Source organism: Pimephales promelas, chromosome 2 (assembly GCF_988280905.1).
Source record: "Pimephales promelas chromosome 2, fPimPro1.hap1.1, whole genome shotgun sequence".
Classification (NCBI taxonomy): domain Eukaryota; kingdom Metazoa; phylum Chordata; class Actinopteri; order Cypriniformes; family Leuciscidae; genus Pimephales; species Pimephales promelas.
In genome coordinates this window covers 9137314-9147453 of record NC_142770.1, presented here as the reverse complement: position 1 = coordinate 9147453, position 10140 = coordinate 9137314, and the positions used below count along the sequence as shown (strand labels likewise).

At 40.9% G+C, this 10140-nt stretch overlaps 1 long non-coding RNA gene across 1 annotated transcript; it reads left to right on the top strand.

Annotated features, from left to right (window-relative positions):
- The first annotated feature begins 6393 nt into the window (after positions 1–6393).
- On the top strand, positions 6394–8632 carry LOC148995793 (uncharacterized). Its single transcript, XR_016168832.1, has 10 exons — positions 6394–6528; positions 6612–6662; positions 6803–6926; positions 7261–7360; positions 7442–7543; positions 7654–7764; positions 7840–7985; positions 8095–8251; positions 8334–8393; positions 8512–8632. It is a non-coding gene; the product is annotated as an uncharacterized LOC148995793 (long non-coding RNA).
- The last annotated feature ends 1508 nt before the right edge of the window (positions 8633–10140 follow it).

Here is a 10140-nt window from a genome sequence, read left to right as displayed (position 1 = left end):
GCAGTTTTGCATACATTCTAGACCATAAACACCATACATAACATATTCTAGATGTCTATATGACATCTGAGAGAATATGTCTCAGAGATGATTAACAAAAACACTAATAAATACATATTGCAGATGTAAATGCAGACATCTCTGATATGTCCGTGTGTAGAAGACAAAAACGCCACAAAACTGTTTTGAAAGTTGTGAAAATTACCTAATGCAGGAAGGATTCTGACCAAAACATACAGCATTGTAAAGACTACTCGTTTTAAGCTGCGTAAAATTCAGTATGGCCTCTAACCTGACTGTTAGAGTAGCTAAAGTTATGACAGAATTTTCATTTTTGGTCATGGTCCCTTAAAGGTCTACCTGTCGTCCAGCACAGGGCTTTCGACTTTTACGAAGTATTACAGAAAGTCATTGGGGATTTTCAGATAACTCCTCAATTAAAGACATTTAAAAAATCCTGCACGTTAAGATAATGCAACAAGTTCACAACTTTAGGCACCTTAGTTATTGTGTCCGCCCGTGTGTGTGACTGAGAGTATGTGTTTCCACAGAGAGGCGTTCTTCCCTGTCTCGTACCTCCCGTTAAGATGGCATGACAAAGAATTTCATCATCTCACTGTCAGACTTACTGCCACAGGTGGCGTGAACTTCTACAGGGTGGGAATAGGAACACGAGGATTATGGGCAAAACGGAAACCTGGATTTTAATCGTAATACTTTTGACTCCATCAAGGAAAGTCAATTACTGACAAACGCCGGCGGCAGACACTTCCATAGAGTTAGTCCAAACCGGGGGTTTGTGGACAAAAGCCCATATTAATAAGCTGCCATTGGTCGCTGCCCCAAAATCAACGCTGACTCTTGGGCCCTCCCCGAAGGACACACCAAAAGCGCCGGGCCCAAGAGTCAGCGTCGAATTTGGGGCCCCTGGGACATTTCTGTAAAAATACCACTCGCCCATTAAATGAATGTATTTTGCCATAGTGGTTTCGTGGACACCGCTTCGCAATAACCTATCGACTAGGGGGCGCCGTTTTCCTTCTCGCCACGGTCCCCCGGGGCGGGTGGAATAGTTTGGGGGCCCTCGGACCTCGTTCAGTGGTCGAAAGGCCGAAAAAGGGACGCTCGTCCGCAAAACCGCTACGAAATAAGTGGTCTGTGGGATGGCCCCCGTACGGGGATACAGGGTCGTGGCACATTGAGATTTGAGGTGGGGGAGGCGAAATTTTAGTTTCTCTGATCTTCTTGAAACTCTGGATTCTGATAGAGGGCCATGGGACTTAGACCTGAGTGCAAAAATGGAGGCTCTAGACCCTTCTAGAGCTGAGATATTGAGTTATTTATAATGGCATAAATGCTACGTGGGATCTCAATATCTGAGCTCCGGAAGGGTCTAGAGCCTCCATTTTTGCACTCAGGTCTAAGTCCCATGGCTCTCTATCAGAATCCAGAGTTTCAAGAAGATCAGAGAAACTCAAAATTTCGACTGGCATAAATGCTACGTGGGATCTCAATATCTCAATATCTAAGTCCCATTAGCCTGCGGTTCAACCAGACTCTAGTACATTTCATTTGTACATAGAGTCTGGCCTCTCTCCATTGAGAAACGTTTACTTCCTTTTAGGTGGGTTTACTATTAAAGTTCAAAACTATTGGATTTGCCCAGAGTCACTCAGAATCTGCCATAGCCAATCGCTAACGTGTGGTCGTGAGTGACGTATGTCATGCGCTGAAACGGCTGGAAACAACAAGTCCGAATGATCAGAGGATTATGTTTACAATAGGATTTCAGTCAACGAGACCTGCAGGTTTTGTTAATTTAGGAACAATTATTAATTCGAAATGTATATTTGACATGAAGGACAGTGATGTATTCATTCTACAGTTGCAGCTGTGTCTAATCATTAAAAATACGCCGCTGCGGTCGTTTTCTGATCTGCCGCAAATGCTGTACAGTGAATGATCAGTTTGTCTCTATCTGCAGATGTGTAATAAACAACAATTTTTCATATTACGTCTTATTGTTTCTTAATTACCTTAATTATGGTCTTCAAAGTATGTGTTTGTACATTTTTATATGGTATTTAGTTTTTTTTATTAAAGCAAATTAACCAATTGCCATCTAAAACTGAAAATCAAATATAGTCTTCAAAGTATGGGTTTTCACATTTTTATTTATGACAATTATTATTTTTTTTTAAATCACAACCAATTTGTATGATTTACAACATGTAAAACTGACACACCAACCTCCTGCACGAGTACACAAAGGGGCTCAAAATGTTCTTTTCATCACAAGAATCAGTAAATTTCCTGTTGGGAATATGAGCGACTGACATGACTCCTGAGCGGATCTTCAACAACAGTTTAGCAGCCAGGACTCGGGGCTTCCGAACACCAGGCTAAACCGTCCATCCAAAATGTCACGGTCATCGTGCACGCCGAGCTGCCCAGCACAAACTTCCAACCTTTCTGCCTTCTTCACTTGGTCCTCCGTTGTCCAACAAGAGGTGAGACGATAACAATCCGGCTTTAAATTCTGTATAGAGGGCCATGGGACTTAGACCTGAGTGCCAAAATGGAGGCTCTAGACCCTTCCAGAGCTGAGATATTGAGTTATTTATAATGGCATAAATGCTATGTGGGATCTCAATATCTCAGTTCTGGAAGGGTCTAGACTAGAGCCTCCATTTTTGCACTCAGGTCTAAGTCAAATGGCCCTCTATCAGAATCCAGAGTTTCAAGAAGATCAGAGAAACTCAAAATTTCAACCCAAAAAAAAAAAAAAAACGACAGTGGTACCCCTTTAGTTTTCTTTTTGGTGCGAAAAAAACGTTTTTCCAATCTTTTTGAAACTCTGGATTCTGATAGAGGGCCATGAGACTTATACCTGAGTGCAAAAATGGAGGCTCTAGACCCTTCCAGATCTCAGATATTGAGTTATTTATAATGGCATAATTGCTACGTGGAATCTCAATATCTCAGCTCCGGAAGGGTCTAGAGCCTCCATTTTTGCACTCAGGTCTAAGTCCCATGGCCCTCTATCAGAATCCAGAGTTTCAAGAAGATCAGAGAAACTCAAAATTTCGACTGGCATAAATGCTACGTGGGATCTCAATATCTCAATATCTAAGTCCCATTAGCCTGCGGTTCAACCAGACTCTAGTACATTTCATTTGTACATAGAGTCTGGCCTCTCTCCATTGAGAAACGTTTACTTCCTTTTAGGTGGGTTTACTATTAAAGTTCAAAACTATTGGATTTGCCCAGAGTCACTCAGAATCTGCCATAGCCAATCGCTAACGTGTGGTCGTGAGTGACGTATGTCATGCGCTGAAACGGCTGGAAACAACAAGTCCGAATGATCAGAGGATTATGTTTACAATAGGATTTCAGTCAACGAGACCTGCAGGTTTTGTTAATTTAGGAACAATTATTAATTCGAAATGTATATTTGACATGAAGGACAGTGATGTATTCATTCTACAGTTGCAGCTGTGTCTAATCATTAAAAATACGCCGCTGCGGTCGTTTTCTGATCTGCCGCAAATGCTGTACAGTGAATGATCAGTTTGTCTCTATCTGCAGATGTGTAATAAACAACAATTTTTCATATTACGTCTTATTGTTTCTTAATTACCTTAATTATGGTCTTCAAAGTATGTGTTTGTACATTTTTATATGGTATTTAGTTTTTTTTTATTAAAGCAAATTAACCAATTGCCATCTAAAACTGAAAATCAAATATAGTCTTCAAAGTATGGGTTTTCACATTTTTATTTATGACAATTATTTTTTTTTTTAATCACAACCAATTTGTATGATTTACAACATGTAAAACTGACACACCAACCTCCTGCACGAGTACACAAAGGGGCTCAAAATGTTCTTTTCATCACAAGAATCAGTAAATTTCCTGTTGGGAATATGAGCGACTGACATGACTCCTGAGCGGATCTTCAACAACAGTTTAGCAGCCAGGACTCGGGGCTTCCGAACACCAGGCTAAACCGTCCATCCAAAATGTCACGGTCATCGTGCACGCCGAGCTGCCCAGCACAAACTTCCAACCTTTCTGCCTTCTTCACTTGGTCCTCCGTTGTCCAACAAGAGGTGAGACGATAACAATCCGGCTTTAAATTCTGTATAGAGGGCCATGGGACTTAGACCTGAGTGCCAAAATGGAGGCTCTAGACCCTTCCAGAGCTGAGATATTGAGTTATTTATAATGGCATAAATGCTATGTGGGATCTCAATATCTCAGTTCTGGAAGGGTCTAGACTAGAGCCTCCATTTTTGCACTCAGGTCTAAGTCCCATGGCCCTCTATCAGAATCCAGAGTTTCAAGAAGATCAGAGAAACTCAAAATTTCAACCCAAAAAAAAAAAAAAAACGACAGTGGTACCCCTTTAGTTTTCTTTTTGGTGCGAAAAAAACGTTTTTCCAATCTTTTTGAAACTCTGGATTCTGATAGAGGGCCATGAGACTTATACCTGAGTGCAAAAATGGAGGCTCTAGACCCTTCCAGATCTCAGATATTGAGTTATTTATAATGGCATAATTGCTACGTGGAATCTCAATATCTCAGCTCTGGAAGGGTCTAGAGCCTCCATTTTTGCACTCAGGTCTAAGTCCCATGGCCCTCTATCAGAATCCAGAGTTTCAAGAAGATCAGAGAAACAGAGATTCATCAAACCCTTCTGTCACAAGTCTTGCTGTGTGTGTTGGTGCATGATCATGCTGATACACGGTTTGAGCATCAGGTGCTCATGATCCTCCAGAAGGGTTTGGTAGTCCTCGGCAGGATTGTCATGATATTGGAGCTCAAACCATCACTGATCCACCCGTGCTTCACTCTGAAGATTGGCCGCCAGGCATATAGATGTGAAACCTCCAACATTGGCCAGTGTTTCAGTTTCATTGTCCAACCCCTCTAAGTAAGTAAAGTAAAAGTTTATTTGTATAGCACCTTTCACAGGTATAGGGCCACAAAGTGCTTCACAACAAAAAACAATTTATATAAAATACACACAATAAAAGCATAGACAGTACATGATCACAAACTCTGGATTCTGATAGAGGGCCATGGGACTTACACCTGAGTGCAAAAATGGAGGCTCTGGACCCTTCCGGAGCTGAGACATTGAGTTATTTATAATGGCATAAATGTAAGTAAGTACAGGGGTTGGACAATGAAACTGAAACACCTGGTTTTACAACACAATAATTTCTTAGAATGGTGAGGTCCTCATTTTGCATCCAAATACAGCACCAATTGACAGATAGAAGTCCTTCACAGTGACCAGAGGGATTATGAGCCGTTCCTCTTCCAGAACAGTGTCCAGGTCACTGTATGATGCTGGTGGACTCGCTCCTCCAAAACACCTCAATAATATTCAGATCTGGTGACCGTGCAGACCATGGGAGATGTTCAACGTCACTTTCATCTTCATCAAAACCCTTCTGTCACAAGTCTTGCTGTGTGTGTTGGTGCATGATCATGCTGATACACGGTTTGAGCATCAGGTGCTCATGATCCTCCAGAAGGGTTTGGTAGTCCTCGGCAGTGTCGTGTCCATCAAATACAATCAGGATTGTCATGATATTAGAGCTCAAACCATCACTGATCAACCCGTGCTTCACTCTGAAGATTGGCCGCCAGGTATATAGATGTGAAACCTCCAACATTGGCCAGTGGTTCAGTTTCATTGTCCAACCCCTGTAAGTAAGTAAAGTAAAAGTTTATTGATATAGCACCTCTCACAGGTATAGGGCCACAAAGTGCTTCACAACAAAAAAACAATTTATATAAAATACACACAATAAAAGCATAGAGAGTACATGATCACATCAACCCACAAATAGCTAATTGAAAGCCTTAACAAATAAATGTGTCTTTAGTCTGCAAATGCTACGTGGGATCTCAATATCTCAGCTCTGGAAGGGTCTAGAGCCTCCATTTTTGCACTCAGATCTAAGTCTCATGGCCCTCTTTCAGAATCCAGAGTTTTGAGAAGATTAGAGAAACTTATTTTTTGCACCGAGAAAAAAAAAAGAGACAGGTTGCACATTTCACTATCTCTATCAATAATTTCTGAACATTAAATCTCAGAGTTTATTCACCCTGTTACGTGCCCAAAGAACTGGTACAGATAAGATGGCTTCCGTAACCATTCCAGCAGCTGATTGGTGATTCAACTGCTGATTGGATCTTGGAACTCCTCCTACTCGTCAGTGGCTGCAGCTGGCTGGGCTCTTTAAAAAGCCTAGTTTTACATCTGTTCACTCACTGCTTTCGACTCCTGCTGTTGGTAAGCTTTGTGGCCCTTTGTAGGGAACTGTCATTAGATGCATGTGGCTCTTGTTTGTTAACTGAAGTTCTCTACAGGCTCCTTGGGTAGATGGAGATTTGGTGCAGAAGCTGAAGGTTGAAGTTCAGGGTCTTCAGAGCACAAAATCATGTTCAGACGTAACCTGTCTTGACCTTGATCCAAACAGACAAACCTATTTACAATCCAGGACAAACAGGTGAGCTGTGAATGACCCTTGGTTGAAGCTATCATCTTCAAATGCATTATGCAATATATGTGAGTTTGTTGGTATCTTTGCAGTTAATTTCAGAGTTGTCTCCATGGATCCCAAATTTGTGCATTCATCAAATGGTAAGTCCAGATGTTTCACCATTTTGGGTTTTCTGACCATAAATGAAAAGCAAATTGCAGGTTAAAATGAATGCAGGTTCTTTAAAGATGCAGAAATAGCAACTGCTTTTGAATGTTTATTATTCCTGTTTTTCTTGCAGTACAATCTGGTGGTGGTGGAGGCGAGTTTGCTTCGGTGGAAGACTTTGAATGGAGCCAATGCAGCTTTTTGCGTTTTTCTTTCTTTGCAGGTTTTCTCTGAGCTGTTAATTTGTTTTAAGATGGGTATGTACACACTAAAGCAGGGATTCTCAAATCCAGTCCTTGTGACCCACTGCTCTGCATATTGTGTATGTCTCCCTTATTTTACATGCCTGATTCAGATCCTCTGCTCATTAGGATAGACGAGCTGAGGATCTGAATCAGGTGTGTTAAATAAGGGAGACCTGCACAATATGCAGAGCAGTGGGTCGTGAGGACTGGAGTTGGGTTTTATTGTTGACCGAGAAGTCTCCCCAGTTTTTGAGGTGAAAGGTTTGACGTGACTGAAAGTTGAGTGATGCTTTATTTTCTTGTCTTGTGGTTGGTCAGTTCTTTATCTTGTTGTGATGTTTCCCAGATATACACATGGCCAACCTGTACCTGGTCAAGCCTTAGTGGAAGTGCGCTGTGATCCTTAATTTGACCAGGCCAGACAGTGCCTGACTCAAACTGCAAAGGTCTGTGACTCCTGCCTTCCTGCTGAGGGTTTTCCTTATGCCTATGCTTGACTTAATTGTCTATCTTTGTTCTCCTACCAGATGAATGCCATGGGCTGTGCCTCTCTGACTGTTGATGCGTCAGTGTTTTTCAACACCAAATGGAAGACACCTTTCTTGTGAATGTTACTGAGGAGGGAACAGGTGAGGTATTGGCTGATCTGAACCTTATAATCTTTATGATCTTTACAAGACCTCCACTTTAAGCCACAAAGTTGATATTTTCCACTGTTTGTTTGGATTTTCTCTCACAGATATAATGGTGTCAATCTGAAACTGTGTCCCTTACGTTTGTAGTCGGCAAAGTCACATTCGTGGACCTCCTGGTTTCTTATTTTGAACCTGGATCAATGCTTAATAGAAAGGTAAGCAAAATATCATCCCTTATTGCAGAAGCCTTCAAATTGGTTCGCTTTCCTTACCTAGATCCTTCCTAACAGATCTACGTGACTTGACAAAGCTGTATTTCTCTTGGAGGGGAGCAACTGGCTCAACAAACTGCTGTTGAATCTAACCACAAACCAGAATGGATGGGCTTTGTTCTCCCTCAAACACTGCTAATCTTAAGGCTGATCTGAATCTGGTGGTAAGACTTGTATTTTGTAAAAATGAAGATTTTTCTCTAGCATGAAACTGATTAAGTTTGATCTTCCCCAGGCGAGTGCTAATTTTGTTTTGTTTTTTTACGGCTATAGATACAAGGGATGTCAGCTTCTCCCGACAACCCATTGGTTGGTGATCTGACTATAGTGAAGCTCAATCAGCTGCTTAAATGTGGTGCTTTGTTTCCAGTGACTGGAGTATTCACTTGTTGGAGAGGCTGGTAGATGCAGCGCTGACATAATTTATATGGTGAGTGGATATTAGTTTTGTCGTTTTGTTTGTTTTCTGTCAAGTCTTATCCAAAGGAGTGACCTTCCTCCATGGGTTTCAGACGGTTAAAGCAAAGGCTGGTGATGCAGTCACAAGCGGCTCTGTGACGTTCCAGTTGTTGGTGAGTGTCTATGGCTCCAGCAGTGCAGATTCTGGTCTACAGTGTTCTTCTCAGTGAGAATGTAGTTGCTGCTAGTGTGCCGTTTGACATGTGGCTATTTTTCTTTTTTTTTTTTTAGGCGTCTCTGCAATTTTCTCTGGCTATGGCAGTTCTTGTGGAGGGAGATGTTCTGATGGTTTCAGGATTTTGGAGCCAGGAAGATGTCTGAGTGCTGAAATAGTATTTTTGTAAAAAATAAAGTAAAAAAAAAAAAAAAAAAACTGTGAAAATTAAAGTACTTCTTAAAATGTTGTCTTTTTTTGTGTTATTTTTTTTTTAAATGTTACTTATTTAATTTTATTATTAATATTTTTCCATTTGACCAAGCTGTGGATTTTATTACAGTTGTACATTTATACAATATAGATTGTATCAAAGCAGCTTCACACTGATAACATGAAAGTAATACAACACAGATCAAAAGCAAGGCAACAGTGACAAAAAACCAAAACTCCATCAGATGATTGAATGGAGAAAAAAAAACTTGGGAGAACCCCGGTTCAGACAGGGGCCAGTTCTCCTCTGGCTAACATACATATTGTTTCAAAGCAGCTGCACAGTCAATGCATATCAGAAAAGTACATGGAAAAAATAAATTTAGTTAGTCATGTAATATTAAGGGCATAAAATATCGTTGGCATTGAGCTATCTCTTCACAGGCGATGGTCTTCTCATCACAGGTGTTGGGGCATCTAAATTCTCCATGAGAGGCTGGATACAAATCTGGACCTGATGAATGCCATATTATAGATTTTATTATACATATAGATATTATAGATTCTATTATGGATATAGATTTGTACAATACAAATTGCTTCACAGTAATAACATGAAAGTAATACAACACAGGTCAATAATATTGTTGAATATTAAATTTCCCCGACTAAGCAAGCCAACAGTTGCAAGGAACCAGAACTCCATCAGGCGATTGACTGGAGAAAAAAAACCTTGGGAGAACCCAGGCTCAGTCGGGCAAAATAAGTAAGGGCATAATATATTTTTCAGGGCATTTATGCTATTATAAATATCTCAATATCACATCTCTGGAAGGGTCTAGAGCCTCCATTGTTGCACTCAGGTCTAAGTCTCATGACCCTCTATCAGAATCCAGAGTTTTGAGAAGATTGGGGATACTTAATTTTTCGCCCGAAAAAAACAAAATGAAAGGGGTACCACTGTCGGTTTTTTTTTCGGGCCGAATATTTGAGTTTCGATATCTCAGCTCTGGAAGGGGCTAGAGCCTCCATTTTTGCACTCAGGTCTAAGTCTCGTGGCCCTCTATCAGAATCCAGAGTTTTGGGAAGATTGGAGAAACTTAATTTTTCGCCCAAAAAAAAAAACTTAAGGGGTACCACTGTCGTTTTTTTTTCGGGCCGAATTTTTGAGTTTCGATATCTCAGCTCTGGAAGGGGCTAGAGCCTCCATTTTTGCACTCAGGTCTAAGTCTCATGGCCCTCTATCAGAATCCAGAGTTTTGGGAAGATTGGAGAAACTTAATTTTTCGCCCAAAAAAAAAACGTAAGGGGTACCACTGTCGTTTTTTTTTTCGGGTAGAATTTTTGAGTTTCGATATCTCAGCTCTGGAAGGGGCTAGAGCCTCAATTTTTGCACTCAGGTCTAAGTCTCATGGCCCTCTATCAGAATCCAGAGTTTTGGGAAGATTGGAGAAACTTAATTTTTCGCCCCAAAAAAAAAAACGTAAGGGGTA